We start from the raw sequence: 15,630 nt of genomic DNA on the forward strand, positions 1-15,630 counted from the left end.
AACTGAGATCATTCGGTTTTAGTGGCATCAATGATTCCTCCCTGAATCTACAGATACCAACACCGCCGTGGGTTTGATGCCAGATTTACAGATGAAGTGGCGGAATGGTGGAACAGAAACATTTGACAAGTGACCATTCTGACAAATGCATATTTAAATCTTTTTGCAGAATTGTACTTTTTTGGATAGTTTGCATCCCAAGATATTGGTCAGTCAACTTTACATGCATGGTACGAAAGAAGAGCCTGGCCCATGTCTGTGCATCCAGGACAGTGAGACAGGAAGAAGTCCAGGTATCATAAAGCTCTAACTCTCTTTCCTATTCCAAGTAATACTTGTTATTCATATAGCTTCTGTTGTGCATGGACCCCAGGAGCTTGGGTAGTACCTAGAATGGCCCTAGCCAGCAGGGAAAAAGAAACTGCTGAGGTCTGACCCTGCCCTGGGCTGTCAGGATAGAGGGTCAAGGTCAGAAGTGGGTCAGAGAGAGATGAGGGATCCTGGAGGAGTCTGCAGGGAAGAGTGGATAGCACACAGGCCTCTATCTGGGATAGTTGACATATATTTCACGAGACTATCTCCTTCTTATGTTTATTTTAGGAAACAGTGAAGTAGTGCAAAGCTGAAGAAGGTTCAGATTAAAAAAATCCTATGTTAACTCTGGGCCCAAGCCTTGCCATTCCTTCATTCCTTCATTCAGTGATGTATTGAGCAACTATGGTCATAAATACTGTTCTAGATTCTTACAATACATCTAGATTCCCTGCTGTTTTAGAGCTTACCTTCTAAATAGAGATGGCAAAGAATAAGCAAACAAACATACCAGATAATTTTAGTTTATGATGAGTATTATGAAGGAGTCAGGGCCCTTTTATTGGGAGGTCCTCTCTGAAGAAGGTGATGTTTTTGGTAAGAATCGAAGAATGTAAAGGAAGACCCCACTGTACAGTGATCTAGGGAAGAGAGCTCCAAGCAGAATGAACAGCAAGTGCAAAGTCCCTGAGATGGGAAACATCTGGTGTTACTGGAGGGATTGAGTGAGTGAAACTGTGGGTGGGATGGGCTGAGAGTGTCACACAGAGGCCTCATCATGTGAGTGCTTGCAGGTCACAGCAAGGAGTTGGAATTTTAGTTTTGTTATGATGGGGGTGCAGAGGGCAGTCACTAAGTTGCTCTGGGCTGAGCTTCACAGGACTCTCACAACCTAGTAGTCATTTAATCTTCCGGGTCACCAAATCTGACAAATCAGATTTGGGGTAATTGTGTTAAACGTTTCCATCAGGTTGTCTAACATCACCACAGCCCCTACTAAGGGAAGATTCTCTTCTCACATACCTGCTTAACACACATTAGTTAGGATAAAGGTACCTCCATATGCCATGAACTGACCCTGCTCCCAATAATATCAATTACCTATGGTAGGCCCTACACTCATTTATCGAATATTTATTAAGTGACTGTTATATACCAGGAATACAATGGTGAACAAAACGGACACATTCCTTGCTATCATGAGTCTTACACTCTTTCTAGAAAGGCTGATGATTAAATAGGCAGACATAAATTGCTCTGTTATGATAGAGAAAGTTATGGAAGCATCTAGCAGCATAGTCAATTAACCTGATCAAGGATAACTTCCTGGAAGAAGTGATGTTTAAGCTGGGGGCTGAAAGTAAGTAAGAGAAGGTCAGTTGTAGAGGAGGAAGAGTTTTCCAAATGGAAGGAAGAGCATATAACCAGAGGTAAGAGAAAACACAGAGTAATTTTAAGCAACTTAAATAATTTCAGTATGATGTGAGGCAGAGTACAAGATTGAGAAGTAAGACATGAGGCTGGTGAGGTACCTGGGAATGAGGTCATGAGGCTAGAACATGAAGTGTCTTATAAGGAAGTTAAAGTAGCTGTACTTTATCATGTAGGCAATGGGAAATCTCTGAAGGATATGGGAAATGGATTGGGAGTGGAGGAAGATGGTAGTAGGAAGATCATTGTACTGATTCAGGTGAGAAATGATAGTCATTTGACCAAAATAGTAGTCGTAGAGACAAAGCAAAGTTGACTAATTACAGACACATTTATCCATAGCTTAAAAAGATAACCCGACACCAATTGTCTTTCTGAAAAATTGGGTCGGGGAGGGGGGAAGTTGGAGAGAAAGAAAGTGAGAGAGAGAGAATGAAATTAACACAGAGAAAAGCTGAAGAGGTCATAATAGATTTGTGTAAGTCAAATTTATAATGCAGTAAGAATATGTAGACGCTATGAAGAAATGGAAAGATATGCAGAGTATAGGGGGGAAAAGGGGTAATAGGAAAAAAGACCCACGAGAGAAGAGGGAGGGCCAGCCCAGGTTCTGACAGCTTTCCTGTTCAGTTCCCCAAAGTTTCAACTCGATCATAAGCTCTGCTCATGAATTCCCATGATATCTGGCCCCCTTATTGCTGCACCTAAAGGATCCTCCCCCTGCTCCACACACAAGCTAGTTTGATTGAGTTTTAGTTCTTGCAACTTAAGGACTCTGAATAAATCGGTAATGGTTATATAAACTAACTCTTCAAGGGGCGCTTGGGCGGCTCAGTCAGTTGAGCACCAGACTTGTGGTTTCAGCTCAGGTCATGTTTTTGGGGTCCTGGGATGAGAGCCTACACCAGGCTCCACACTCTGTGCAGATTCTGCTTGTCCCTCTCCCTGTGCTCCTCCCTCTGTACTCTCTCTCTCATAAATAAATAAATATATCTTTTAAAAAACATCTAATTATTCAAGAAGCTAATTAATTAACACAAAATATAAATTAATGCAGTTATCATGAAAAATAAAAACTTCTGAATGATCATAGGTGATCTTGTTTATGGATCAACAACTTTTCAATATAGTAAGTCCAACAACAATTATAAGTGGCTTGAAGACCATAGATCCCAAACAAAAAATATTGAATGGCCATGATGTCTGATGGACACATCTCTCTACCACTTAGTCTCTAGAGGGTGATGCTGAATCACAAGAAACCACTTCTGAGGCAAGAGAGCACAAACCCTGAGGTGGTTACTCCCAGAGGATGAGGCAAAAAAACTTGAATGAGAGGCCACCTCTTGGTTAAACACTCCAGTTTATACTGGAGAAATCAGGTCAAACATCCAGTGGGAAGTGAAGGGATGATGGAAACCCAAGATGATCAATCATGTTGGACATTAGGAGGATGGGTTAGAATGGGACAAGTCTCCAAGTGTGGTGGCCATTGGGAGTTCAGTTTGGTCGGGTACAATACATGAAAATCAAGCGACCTACTATGTTTCAGGCCTTGTGTGGAAGCAAAAGAAAAAAAAAAAGGTGAAAATCTGGCCCATGTTCCTTTTTTTTTTTTTAAAGATTTTATTTATTTATTTGACAGAGAGACAGTGAGAGAGGGAACACAAGCAGGGGAAGTGGAAAAGGAAGAAGCAGGCTTCTCTCTTAGCAGGGAGCCCAATTCAGGGCTCAATCCCAGGACCCTAGGATCATGACCTGAGCTGAAGGCAGATGCTTAATGACTGAGCCTCCCAGGTGCCCCCTGGTCCATGATTTTAAAGGACTTACCATCTAGTGAGAAACACAGAAGTGTACACAGATAACATAAGGTGGGAAGTGAGAAGACAGGTTAGTACAGGTGCTGAGGGTTTACAAAGAGTCTCAAGACATAACTGCTGAGCTCAAATATGAAGGTCAAGTCATAGTTACATAGGAATGTCAGGAAGGGCAATATTATAAGTATATTTGGAAAGAGCTGAAACACCAGAAGCAGGCTATATTAGTGGTATGTAAGAGAAAAGTAGGGAATAGCGGAAGAAAAGCCTGGAGAGTTAAAGGGAAGTCAAATCATGAAAGACATTTTTATTTTCAAAGTTTTTTTTAAAAAAATAAATAATGGTATAAATCTTCTCAACAAAGAAGTTTCCCCAGTTACAAAAATGAATGCTTGAAATATATCTTCCAACTAAAAAACAAAAACAAACCAACAAACTAGAAATATAAGGAAACTGACAAAACACCATTATAACATAGTCATTGGTAAGTAGTTTTTTCAATTCCAAATATCAAATAAACACAAAATAACAAACATTCTACTGAAAAATATAATTGTACCCAATTTAGTAGAAACATGTCAAGATATGGACACTACAAATAAGGAATATAGACCTTTCTCTTTGTGAATTAGAGACAAAAATCATAACATTCTTTCCTATTTTGATGAAACATCTACTAATACTGGTCATGTATTTAGCTACAAAGAAAATCTTAGCAAGGTATCTTACATAGAGATTTTACAGATTTTTTCTGATTAGGTTGAATTAAGCTAGAAATCATGATAAAATTGGACTGGGTTTTATAAGAAGTCACTGAAAGATTTTTAAGCAAGAGAGTGACACAGCCATATAGGAAATGGGTTGGAGGGGAGTTAGAAGAGACAGGAGGAGAGAAATCACATAAGGAAATAATGCAACAGTCCTGGAAAGAAATAATGTGGGTCTGAACTAAGATAGGAATAATGGGGAATGGAAAGAGTAGACAATTTACAATATATTCAGTAGATAAATAACAAGGACTTGCTGACTGATTGAATCTAGGAGAGAGAGAAGTTGGGGGGGTGGAGAAGAGTTATATGATTAAATTAGGTGGTGACATGGTAGAGGTAGTATCATTAATTTAGATGAGGAAGACACACAAAGGAACAGATCTGGGGAAATAGAGAGTTCATATTTGGGCTTGTTGGATTTGAGGAACACAGCCCACAGTCCAGTATAAGGAGACAAAGAAAACTGTAAATGGACATTACCAGAAAGATTATCTTTTTTTGTAGAAAAAATTCAGAACTAAGGCCATGATGGGTGGGAAAACGTCAGGTTTCCACTTTTATTTGGTGCCCAGTAGGGGATGAAGGTGGTTTATCACTAGTATTTAACAGGACTTAACACCGCCTACCTCTTACACCCAGGAATAATTAAGACATCTTTAGGAGTATCTTAAGATGGGACCAAAAAATGCCCAGTCCACTTGGGAAGACAAGACTAAGGACTATACAGCCAGTGCTACAAATGTCCACTAAAGCACCTGTCCACTATTGGAAAAGGAGGCAGGACTGTAAGTGAAATGAGAAAAGGCCTTACTTTTAATAAGTCATGGGAAGACACAGACACACATGCACACACACATGTGCACAGGAGTCATGGGGAGACACAGAAGTCTTTCAGGTGTGGGATGGATCATAAGCAATGGCTCACAGATAACAATACACTGAGGGGGAGCAGTGGAAGGCTCAGGACAGAGAGGGGCATGCTGGGAGCAGGAGAGAGGGAGGAGGGACCTGAAGCCTGGAAAGGAGTTGGAGCTCAACGGGGCAGACAAGGGGTGATGTGGCAGAGATTTTGTCAGGAAGCTACAGTTACTTCATGGCTCTTACATCAATTAAAGCCATTAAAACTAATTTTGCCATGTGAATTTTCCTGAGAATTTTTCTATGCTTCTCTGGATAACTGATACCCAAGACCAATGAGTTTCAGGAGAGACTTTTATCTAACACAGACACAAAGATAAAGCCTTACTTTTTGCTTTCACATTTGAGGATTAAAGGATTTGGGTTACTTGAGGGGGCTTAGTAAGTGTTGATTACAATGATTTAGAAAATCCTTAGGGCGTCAGATGGTGATGCAACATAAGCCTTCTCAGAGAGTATATTTAACGACTTACTGGTCTAAAGCACATGCTACAGAGGGCACAGACAAGGAAGAGGCAGACCTGCTTGGCCATTAAGAGGTCTCGAAACGACATGACCTCTCTCATCTGTGGTTTTCTAGATTGTAAGATAGGAATTGTAATTTCCCCATTCATTCAGCAAGTGTTCTATGAGTGTCCACTGTGTACCAGGTACTGTTCTACTTACCTTATGAGATTATTTTGAGAGTTAAATGAAATAACCTAAGTTAAAAGACTTAGCATAGTGTCTAGAATCTATCAGGTGCTAATTATATTCATTCTTCTATACCAGAGGATTTTTTGGATATTTGAGCTATTATTGGATCAGGCCAACAATGGGCCGAGACACTCAGGGTGTTTGTTACAAATATCAGGGTGTTTTGCAAAGCAAAAGAATTGACTGAATCAGGGATCCAAGAATGAAAAGACCTTTAACTTAATACATTTTGGAAGCAATAGGATGAAGGGCAAAATGTTGCCCTCGGGAAAGTGAAGCAGGACTAAGTCAAAGCTAGCCTCAGAAACCTATGGAGGGTGCAATGAAGCAGCAGCAGTGCTGCAAGTTGAGATCCACTGGAAATGTGAGTGCCCTACTAGGTCTAGAACATTTGGAAAGAACTACAAGGTAGTTTGCTTCATCAACATGTTCAGAGTTAAGGTGCATGACAAAATAATTGTGCTTCTGAGACATCTTCAACTGTAAACACTGCAATGCACCCAACGAAGCCTGGAAAGTAAATTTGCAATTCAGGGTAAATATTTTGAATTGACTGGGTAAGGGCCTTGATAACTCAGATACTAGCATTTTCCAGTGCTCCAAATAAGTCATCTGAAAAAAGAAAGGAAGACAAGCTGACTCAAGCTGGAAAACATGTTTTCTCTCAGTATTACTTTTGCTTCTGAAGTGAGCTGGTTTCATTATCAGAGTGTGGCATTTTCCACTTCCCTTTTATAAACTGAACTTTAGCCCTGACCTTGAAGAGTCTAATGAGGTTGGTCAGAAGTCACAATGAGATGGAATATGCCTGATTCCCAGAAAGAAAAGGGGAAGATCAAAGCCATTTACATGTGCCCCCTTTGTGTTCATAAAGGCAATAACATTACTTGTTACAATATGTGATAACTGTAACTGCCTATTCATTTTTCAATTTTTTCCAATAGACTAGAAGCTCCTGAAGGGCAGGGACTGTTTATTATTAATCATCGTAACCCCAGTTACTTGAAAAGCCTCTTAGAGGAGAGGCTCTGTAAACGCTTTATAGTAAGCGAGTGGATCAATGAGTGGAGGGAAGGAGGGGGTGAACGAATGGACGGATGGATAGATGGATTCCTGGCCATAAGGAGAAATGCCATAAAAATACAGGAAATGGTGCTGAAGTGAAGGGAGGACAAGATAGCCTGTTTGACTTAGACCCGTAAGAATCACTGAGGAGGGATCTCATCCCAGAGTCATGGGGAAGAAGAAAACTTGGATTTGTTTTTGCCATAGTTTTTCCTAATCCGTCATCCTAGAAGTCTGCACTGTCCTTCCAGTGGAGCAAGCTGCTATTGGACAAATAAGGCGACCTTGTGAGGCCCAAGAACAAGTAAGAGCATTAAGACTTTCTGAGAAGGGCAGAGAGACTATCTACCTCATTCCTATCCGTGGAGTAGCTATCCTGAAAGGCAAGGGCTCCATCTGCCTGAACTAGCCTGGGTTATGGGTGTCTTAGGCCACTGAGCAGTCCTCAGAATGGATAGACTGTGGGGAGTGAGGAGTGGAGGAGCTTTACGAATAGAGTCCGTGTGGACTTGCCTGCAGACTTCAGAGTGGCCGTGGTGAGTCCCAGGGACCATATTTGCTATGAAGGGGTTTGGTCAGGTCAGTGCTGTAGGGCATCCACAGCAAAATCCTTCTCCTCCCAGGGCAACTCAGACTGAGACTAACAAGATGGAATAATAAGAGAACAGTTAATTCATTGACCCCCTCCAAAAAATGGAGAAATGTCCCCTAACGAAGGCCCCTGCAGACATATGAGCTGCCAGAAGGAGACAGCGCATCCAGGAACTGAAAAAGCTGCGGGGATGCGGGGGCCTGCGGTTCCCCTCCCTGACTCCTGCTGGCCTTTGGGAGGAGGTCGTAGCACAAGAATGGTCATCAGACAACATAGTCTTTGCCATTCTACTGGCCCGTGGAATTTGGGAATTCTCATCTCACTGCATGGAAAACAGCCCTGGGACTCACTTGCACAAGGGTGTCCCCTGGGACATGATTCACACAAATTCCAAGCTTGTAATTCATACATATATCAAGGTGGGTATGTTGGAAGGGAGGGCCAAACATACCATGCAAAGGGAAAGCTTGATTCATAGCAGATTATTCTGCAGCAGTTGCCTCCGGCTGTTAAGGAGGTAGCACAGCAGGGTGTTTAAGAGCCTGGACTTAGAAGCCAAATGCTAGGGCTTCAATCTTCTCTTTATTTCTTTCACTCCAAGACTTTGAGTGAGTTTTCTCATCTCCTAGGTCTCTACTTCTTCCTATGTTGAAGGGGGTAACAAGAGCACCTACGTCACAGGGCGTTTAAGCAGACTACTGTAAGTAATACAAGTCAATGCTAGCATATAATAAGTACTTGATAAATATTAGCATACATGCAAAATACGACCTGACTTATAAAATGCGAATCCTATCTTATGTGTCCAAACATAGGCAAGATTCCTACGTAATTGCCCATAGAGCAATAGTTGGTTATGGAATGGTCACTGGAGAAGATGAACCAGGAAACATGCATCGATCAAAAGCATACTCTGTGATACACTCTTTTTTTCTAAGATACTCAAAAATCCCTTGTTGACCTAAAATATTTATGGAACGTAGTTTGGAAACCATTGCATTATTGGACCAAAAATAAAAGCTCTATGTCCTAGGGGTGCCTGGGTGGCTTAGTTGGTAGAGCGTGTGACTCTTGATCTCAGAGTTGTGGGTTGAAGCCCCACGTTGGGTGTAGAGATTGCTTACAAAAATAGAATCTTAGAAGAAAAAAAGAGCAATATATCCTGAACTGATTATAGTTGAAGGCAGGTATACTGCCCACTCTAGCTGGAATAACCAGAAGCAACTTTTAAAAGCTGGGCCCACTGAACACATTCCTTCTGACATTTGGTGCCTATGCCAACAGGTGTGATCTTGATATTATATAAGGGGTTTATGATTGACAATGCCAAGGAAAACATTTAACAGGAGACCCGTGCAGAGGAAATAAAAGTCTGTTACTTGGGGTTACCGTGAATACACACAGAAGTTTCTAAGACATGTATAATAGGATGTTGGTGAATAGTGAGTAAAAAAATTTAAGTGCCTGTGAATTTCATATACTAATACAAAAGTTTTAAACAAAGGACACAAAAGAGTAACGAGCAAGTTGGGAAACACTGACTAAGAAATTAACAACCACCTCAAATTTGCCCAGCGCCATAAGAAGTGGCCAGGGTTTTTGTTAAGTTTTTAGGTCATTTAAAACTGCGACATGGGGGCTCCTGGGTGGCTCAGTGGGTTAAAGCCTCTGCCTTCAGCTCGGGTCATGATCTCAGAGTCCTGGAATCAAGCCCCGCATCGGGCTCTTAGCTCAGCGGGGGGCCTGCTTCCCCCTCTCTCTCTGCCTGCCTCTCTGCCTACGTGTTATCTCTCTCTCTCTCTGTCAAATAAGTAAATAAATAAAATCTAAAAAAAAAAAAAAAACCAAAACTGCGACATGAACTGTAATTTCTACTTCTGTTTTAAAAAAAAAAGGCTTTGAAAGGTTGATTGTCTTTCAAAGATGACTAGAGCTTAAATCTGAGAACCATTAATTTTTATGGCTTGTGGTTTTAAAATATTACCCCTGGGTGGTGATGTTGAGGGGAAGTCCTGGGGAAAAGTTATCTCTGGCCTCTGGGAGTTCTCCTTCTCATCTACCCTCCCCTGGTCTTCTCTCCTCTCCATTCCTTACCTTTGTCTCCCCCACGTAGCAAAGGGTTCGGAGTTGAGTTTCATGTATTTAATTACACATGCCTGGCAGGAAAAACGCCGTGGACAAGGCTGTGATCAAATGATAAGGCTACAGACAACGATTAATTAAGAACGCCAAGCATATGAGAACAGTTTCGTTATTTCTGAATACAGTCTAATAAAGTCAACGTTTTATATATTTAAAAATATAAACTCTATATGATTATGCCAATAGATAACCAGACATAACAGGTATATGCAAATTATACTTTCATAGTTTAAATCTTCTCACTTTTGGCCTACACAACAGTGTCATCAAGGCAAAGCAGGGTTGGAGTGAAGAGAACCAAGGCTAGAAATGGCTCGTGGAGCATAGCAGAAGACACTCGAAAACAGGCCCTGAATTCCTGGCAATTAAAGGTCTTGGTCTAGAGTAGGAGGAAAGAAGGATAAAATACTAAGGGTGAGTAAAGGAAAAGTTGTTCATGCTGAGCTGAGAAGGAACAGAATAGGGATGGAGAGGGATTTTAAAAGAAGGGAGGGAGGGGCACCTGGGTGGCTCAGTTGGTTAAGCAACTGCCTTCGGCTCAGGTTATGATCCCAGAGTCCCCGGATCGAGTCCTGCAGCGAGTCTGCTTCTCCCACTGAACTTTCTTCACTCATGCTCTCTCTCTCTCTCTCTCTCTCTCTCTCAAATAAATAAATAAAATCTTAAAAAAAAAAAAAAAGAAGGAAGGGGTTCTGGTCAAGTGGGTAGACTGGTCTTAAGCAGAAGATGAACCTTGCAAATACTTAAGCAGGTTCCTTCAGATATTTTTGAGGCTAACTGAGGTTTTTCCTATTCTCATCTCCCACCTTCCCCTACTCCCTCAAAACATTTATGGTATCCGACCTTCCTTAAACTGGGAATCAAGTTTTTCATTCCACAATTAGAGATAATGCTTGATAAGCAAACCAGTTGGCCCAGGTAACATGAAACTCTCACTAAAATATTAATAGCTGATACTGGATCCTTTGCTATTTTGATGAGAAGAGGAAGTAAGAGAATGGGAAGGTCCTGGCATGAAAAAGCTTCCCAAAGAAGGAGAGGAAGAACAAGAGAAACAACTCATGTTTATGGCATACTTATGTGTCAGGTTTAAGTGCTTTACATGAATTAACTTGTTCAGTCCCCACAGCACCCTGTCTGAGGGACATACTATTACTAATCATGCTTTTACAGATGAGGAAACTGAGTCATGGAGAGATTAGGAAACCTGCCTAGGGTCACTCTGGTAGGGCCAAGTTTTGAATTCTGGCATTTCTATTCCAGAGAGAAGATGGCCCAGGAAACAAAACTTTCCTTTGTAAATGATGTTCCCTAAAGTCAGCTTGTTTACTCCCAAGTGTCAGGGATAAGGAGTTCAGTACAGAGGTGGGTTATCTCACCACAGCGTTGTGGATCTGCTAGTTATAGGAACACCAGCAGAGGTTACCACATTCAGGCCTATGGAACACCGTGACGCTCTCTCGGTCCCATGTGTGTACTGGTTTGCTGCCTGAATTAGTGATCCTGTTGAAGTTATTTAAGCTTCCTGTGCCTCTGAGTCCGCATTTGGAAACTGGGTTATTTCCACTTGTCCGCTCTCAGACTCAGGGGAATGCAGAGGGCTAATGGGCTGATACATTCAAAGCGCTTTGAGCCATGAACCAGGACTAACTGAACTTTTAGAGAACAGTATGACTTGGAAGTGGCATTTAAATGGACATAAATGGTAGAATATTCTCCTAGTAGCTTCTTCGGATGTTCTTTGTTGAGCTGCCTGGTCTACCATGGCTGTCCAAGTTCTTCTCTAGACTTTCACACTGAACAGTGCTAATGAAGAATGGTCTGGTGGACCTGGGTAATGCCCCTGTAGTCTGGGATTGTTCAAATTATGTGGAGATAAGGATCCTTAATTCAAAATAACAATCTTCCAGCCAGGACCTTGAAAGCTATTGCTTATCCAAAAAGATAAGAAGAACTGGACCCACTCCAAGGAAACATTTTAACTTAATTGCAAGCCCTATATCTTAGCATTTAATTCAGATGACAGTGATCTAACTGACAGGACCAAGGGCAGAAACAATGGCAAAATTAAAAGAAATAATAATGATTTACAAAGAGATGTGGGTAAGGAGATATCAGAGACTCAAAGAATGGGGAGAGAAGGAGTCTCAGCTGTAGCTATGATTAAGGACCAACAGGCACAAAAAGAAGTATAAAGCTAGGGTTTAAAAAAAAATGCTTCTGATTAATCCACATTGTCTAGTGGAATTTTCCTCCCATTTTTTACAGCATATACATACTAGTTGTCAACCTATGTTTTCAGATAAAACAAATGGCAGCAGAACGGTGATCAAAATATTTCTAATAGATATAGTCATCAACTTAATGTTATTTATGCCTTGTATTCATGTTTTTTAAGGGCCAGAGTCATACCTGAGCACAGTTACGCCCTTCCAGACCTGAGAAAGGAAGCAATCATTGTGAGCTAATAAACACAACCAGTGGGAATCAAGGGGGAAATTCGGGAGCAAAATGGGGCAGCTTAAAATAGTTTACAAAAGAGTTTGAGAGAAAAGGAAGGACATTGAACAACAAAAGGAAGGTGGTAGACGGTCAAGACCTTACAGTATTAAGAAACTACAAATCCAAAACAAGGAAAATAAAAGACCGTTTTCCCGAGTATGGTTGTGATTCAAGCCATTTCAGATAAAAGCTATGACAAATTTCCAAAAAAAAAAAAAAATTAGGGGCAAGAAATCTGATTTTAAGATGCTAAGCCTTCCTTTTTGGCAGCATTTTCTCATATCTGCAGATACCTCTTTTTAAGCATTCAAGGCCTTACCTATTACTCACCAAAGGGAAAACACTGATACAGATTTGTCAGTGTGAGAGTTAAGACAGTCATAATCTTCCCAGGAGAATTTACAGATTAAAGCTCTTCTTTCCATGAGAAGGAATTTTTAGATGGAAAGCTTGTGGAAGAGGCATGAGAACCTTCCTCGTGTCCTTGCTCCCAAACCTCACTGAAGGCATCTTCTATGTTTACTTCTGTCTTCCTTGGTCCCATTCATGACAGTGGTTGTTATCCAGTTCATAAACATACCTTCACGTTGTCTTTGCCCGGAAAGGAAAGGGTTTCCTTTCGACACAGAACAATGGGATTTGTGTAAGCAAAAGGCCATTTAGGTAAAATTGTGCCGTGATATTTTGCTATGTCCAGTCTACGATAAGGTCATTGAAAACCCACTAATGAACCATAAACTGTAAAGGAAACCAGCAGTCATTTAACAGTCCCATTTCATGTACAAATGTTCATTGCTTTTGCCGAGAACAGGGTGCAGGGACCGATGCTCCTTATCTCCGTGCCAAAGCTTGTTTACAAGGAGGGGAAGGATAGCTTCCTTGGCCATACTCTGTGAGCCGCCCTACTCTGCAGAGGACTCAATAGGAGGAAGGGTGGAGTGGGCACACAGGGCTTGGACAATGCTCCAGTTCTTTGCACCCCAAATATTTACTGAGACAGTCAGGTCATTCTTTGGAGATGCCAGGCCTAACCTCAAAGAGCTGGCAGAGGGACAGGAGGAAAAAGAAGGGCTCCCTCTGTTCGGTAAAGATGTGCTCACTGGGTCTATGGTGATTGCAAAAGCAGCCGTATAGAAATACAAGAATTGTCCTACACACCCTCTTCAAACCGACCCCTCATTTGAAAACTCAGCTTCAGAGCAACTCGCCTAGGCACATCCTACCCAGGCATTTCTGAGTCTATAGGCTGTTCTTTCCACTGCCTGGAAAAGTCTTCTCCTCTATCTAGAGACTACCCTTTCTTCTGGATTCCTCTCTAGCTCTCTCCACATCCCACTTCTTGTTTTAAGCCTCTCCCAGTATCCCAGCCCACAGCAATCACTTTGTTCTTTAGCCTCTTACACTACTCTTGTAGCGCTAGTCATTCTGTGGCATTTATCTGTGTATCCATTCCGTTCCCCATCCCCAGCACCAGACGTGGCACCTAACAGTCAACCTTCACTCTGTGCCTAGAAACTATGAGAAATTCTTCTTTAGACTGGTGTAAGCAGATCTGTCTCAAGTTCATGTTTATGTAAAGTCTATGTAATTTTTAAACCCCAGTGAAAGGTTTTTCCATGATTAACATGTTTGAAATGTAGTACATCCTTAATAGGTTGTCATTTTCAGACATCATGGGTTTTATTAGGATGCGTAAGAAACAACTCTCGGCGGATCTGGGGTAAAGGGAAGAACAATTACCTACAGAGAGCGAGAGGAGCAAAGAAAGGATTCATACAGTCCTAAACCCACACCGGTATGACCAACTAGTCCAGTTTACCTGGGACTTTGTCAGTTTAACACTAGAACCCCATGTCCTGGACAATCCCTCAATCCCAGACAGACCACCACAGTCGGTCACCTACCAAGTGCCCATGAGCATTCTGACAAGAAGCAAATGCAAGTTTTAAATGATGGGCTGAGCCCCCTCTTCCTCCTCTCTCACCTCAAATCCTGGTGCCACAAGCTTCTCCAAAGACACTCTACTCTTCAATGACAAGTACCCAGTTCCCAGGAAGGAATCCTGGATTTATTCAGTTCTCTCGACTTCAGAAGCAGTCTCAGGCCTGGGAGGACAAATGGTCAAGGGAAAAAGCTTTATACAGAGTTCTCACAAAACAGAAACTAAAAGGACTATTTGGAACGGGAAACAGTGACCTTTATGGCATGATTCCCAAAGGGAAAGTCAAAGGCAGAGACTCAGGAAGGCAAATGTCCAGAGTCCACGGGAACTCCAGCTTACACCAAACATTCCATACCAGGCCGGCTAATTGCAGAGCCAGAGCAGCTGGTGTGATAATGTTCCCCTGCAATCAACCCAACTGTGACAATTCGAGTGGATACATTAACAAGAAAACTGGAACCTAGGATTATGAATACATCTGAACGTTGTCGCATGCAGCAGAACATAGTGGCATACCTTCTGAGTGACAAAAACCTATACCACACCAATAGACACATTCTGAAAACAAAATGGACCTCCAAGAAGCATAACAATAACAACACCATAAATAATGGTATATACAAAAATCAACTTCAGCTCTGTAGTTTGCAGAATGACGGGAGTTTTTTTCCATAATATGATAGAGCACTTAATAATTTTGATCTGCATATTGTTTAACATAGTAACTCAGAACAATAAAAGCGTAATTGGGAAAGGGAAATTTTACTGTTTGTATCTCTATACTATCACTTAAGATAAAAGGTGGGTTTGAGGGGCCCCTGGGTGGCTCAGTGGGTTAAAGCCTCTGCCTCCAGCTAAGGTCATGGTCCTGGGATCGGGCCCCACATTGAGCTCTCTGCTCAGTGGGGAGCCTGCTTCCCCTTCTCTCTCTGCCTGCCTCTCTGCCTACTTGTGATCTCTCTCTGTCAAAATAAATAAATAATTTTTTTTTTTAAAAGTGGGGTTGTGGGGCGCCTGGGTGGCTCAGTGGGTTAAAGCCTCTGCCTTCGGCTCAGGTCATGATCCCAGGGTCCTGGGATCGAGCCCCGCATCGGGCTCTCTGCTCAGCAGGGAGCCTGCTTCCCTTCCTCTCTCTCTCTCTGTCCACCTCTCTGCCTACTTGTGATCTCTGCCTGTCAAATAAATAAATAAAATCTTTTAAAAAAATAAATAAATAAATAAAAAGTGGGGTTGATTTCTTTGAGTATAGATTGCTGGAGGCTCCTGTAGAGCGTGCGACTCTTGATCTCAGGGTTGTGAGCTCGAGTTCCCTGTGGGGTGTAGAGATTACAATAAACAAACAAACAAACAAACAAACTTTTAAAGAAGCGTAGATTTCTGTGATTAAAAATGTTCCTGTGTACTGAGGTACAAGTGCAAGCAAGGCAACCTGGCCTAGAGCTG

The 15,630-nt window shown here is 41.8% G+C and overlaps 1 protein-coding gene across 1 annotated transcript in view; it reads right to left on the minus strand.

The window, feature by feature from the left end:
* The window catches only part of MED4 (mediator complex subunit 4), a 46,409-nt gene extending 32,006 nt beyond the window's left edge, over positions 1-14,403 (minus strand). Inside the window, exon 1 of the mRNA XM_080798285.1 lies at positions 14,230-14,403. The gene's annotated coding sequence lies outside the window, so the exon portion shown is untranslated. The remainder of the gene's footprint in view (positions 1-14,229) is intronic.
* Between the last annotated feature and the right edge of the window lie 1,227 nt (positions 14,404-15,630).

The sequence above is a fragment of the Martes martes genome, assembly GCF_963455335.1.
Source record: "Martes martes genome assembly, chromosome: 3".
NCBI lineage: Eukaryota > Metazoa > Chordata > Mammalia > Carnivora > Mustelidae > Martes > Martes martes.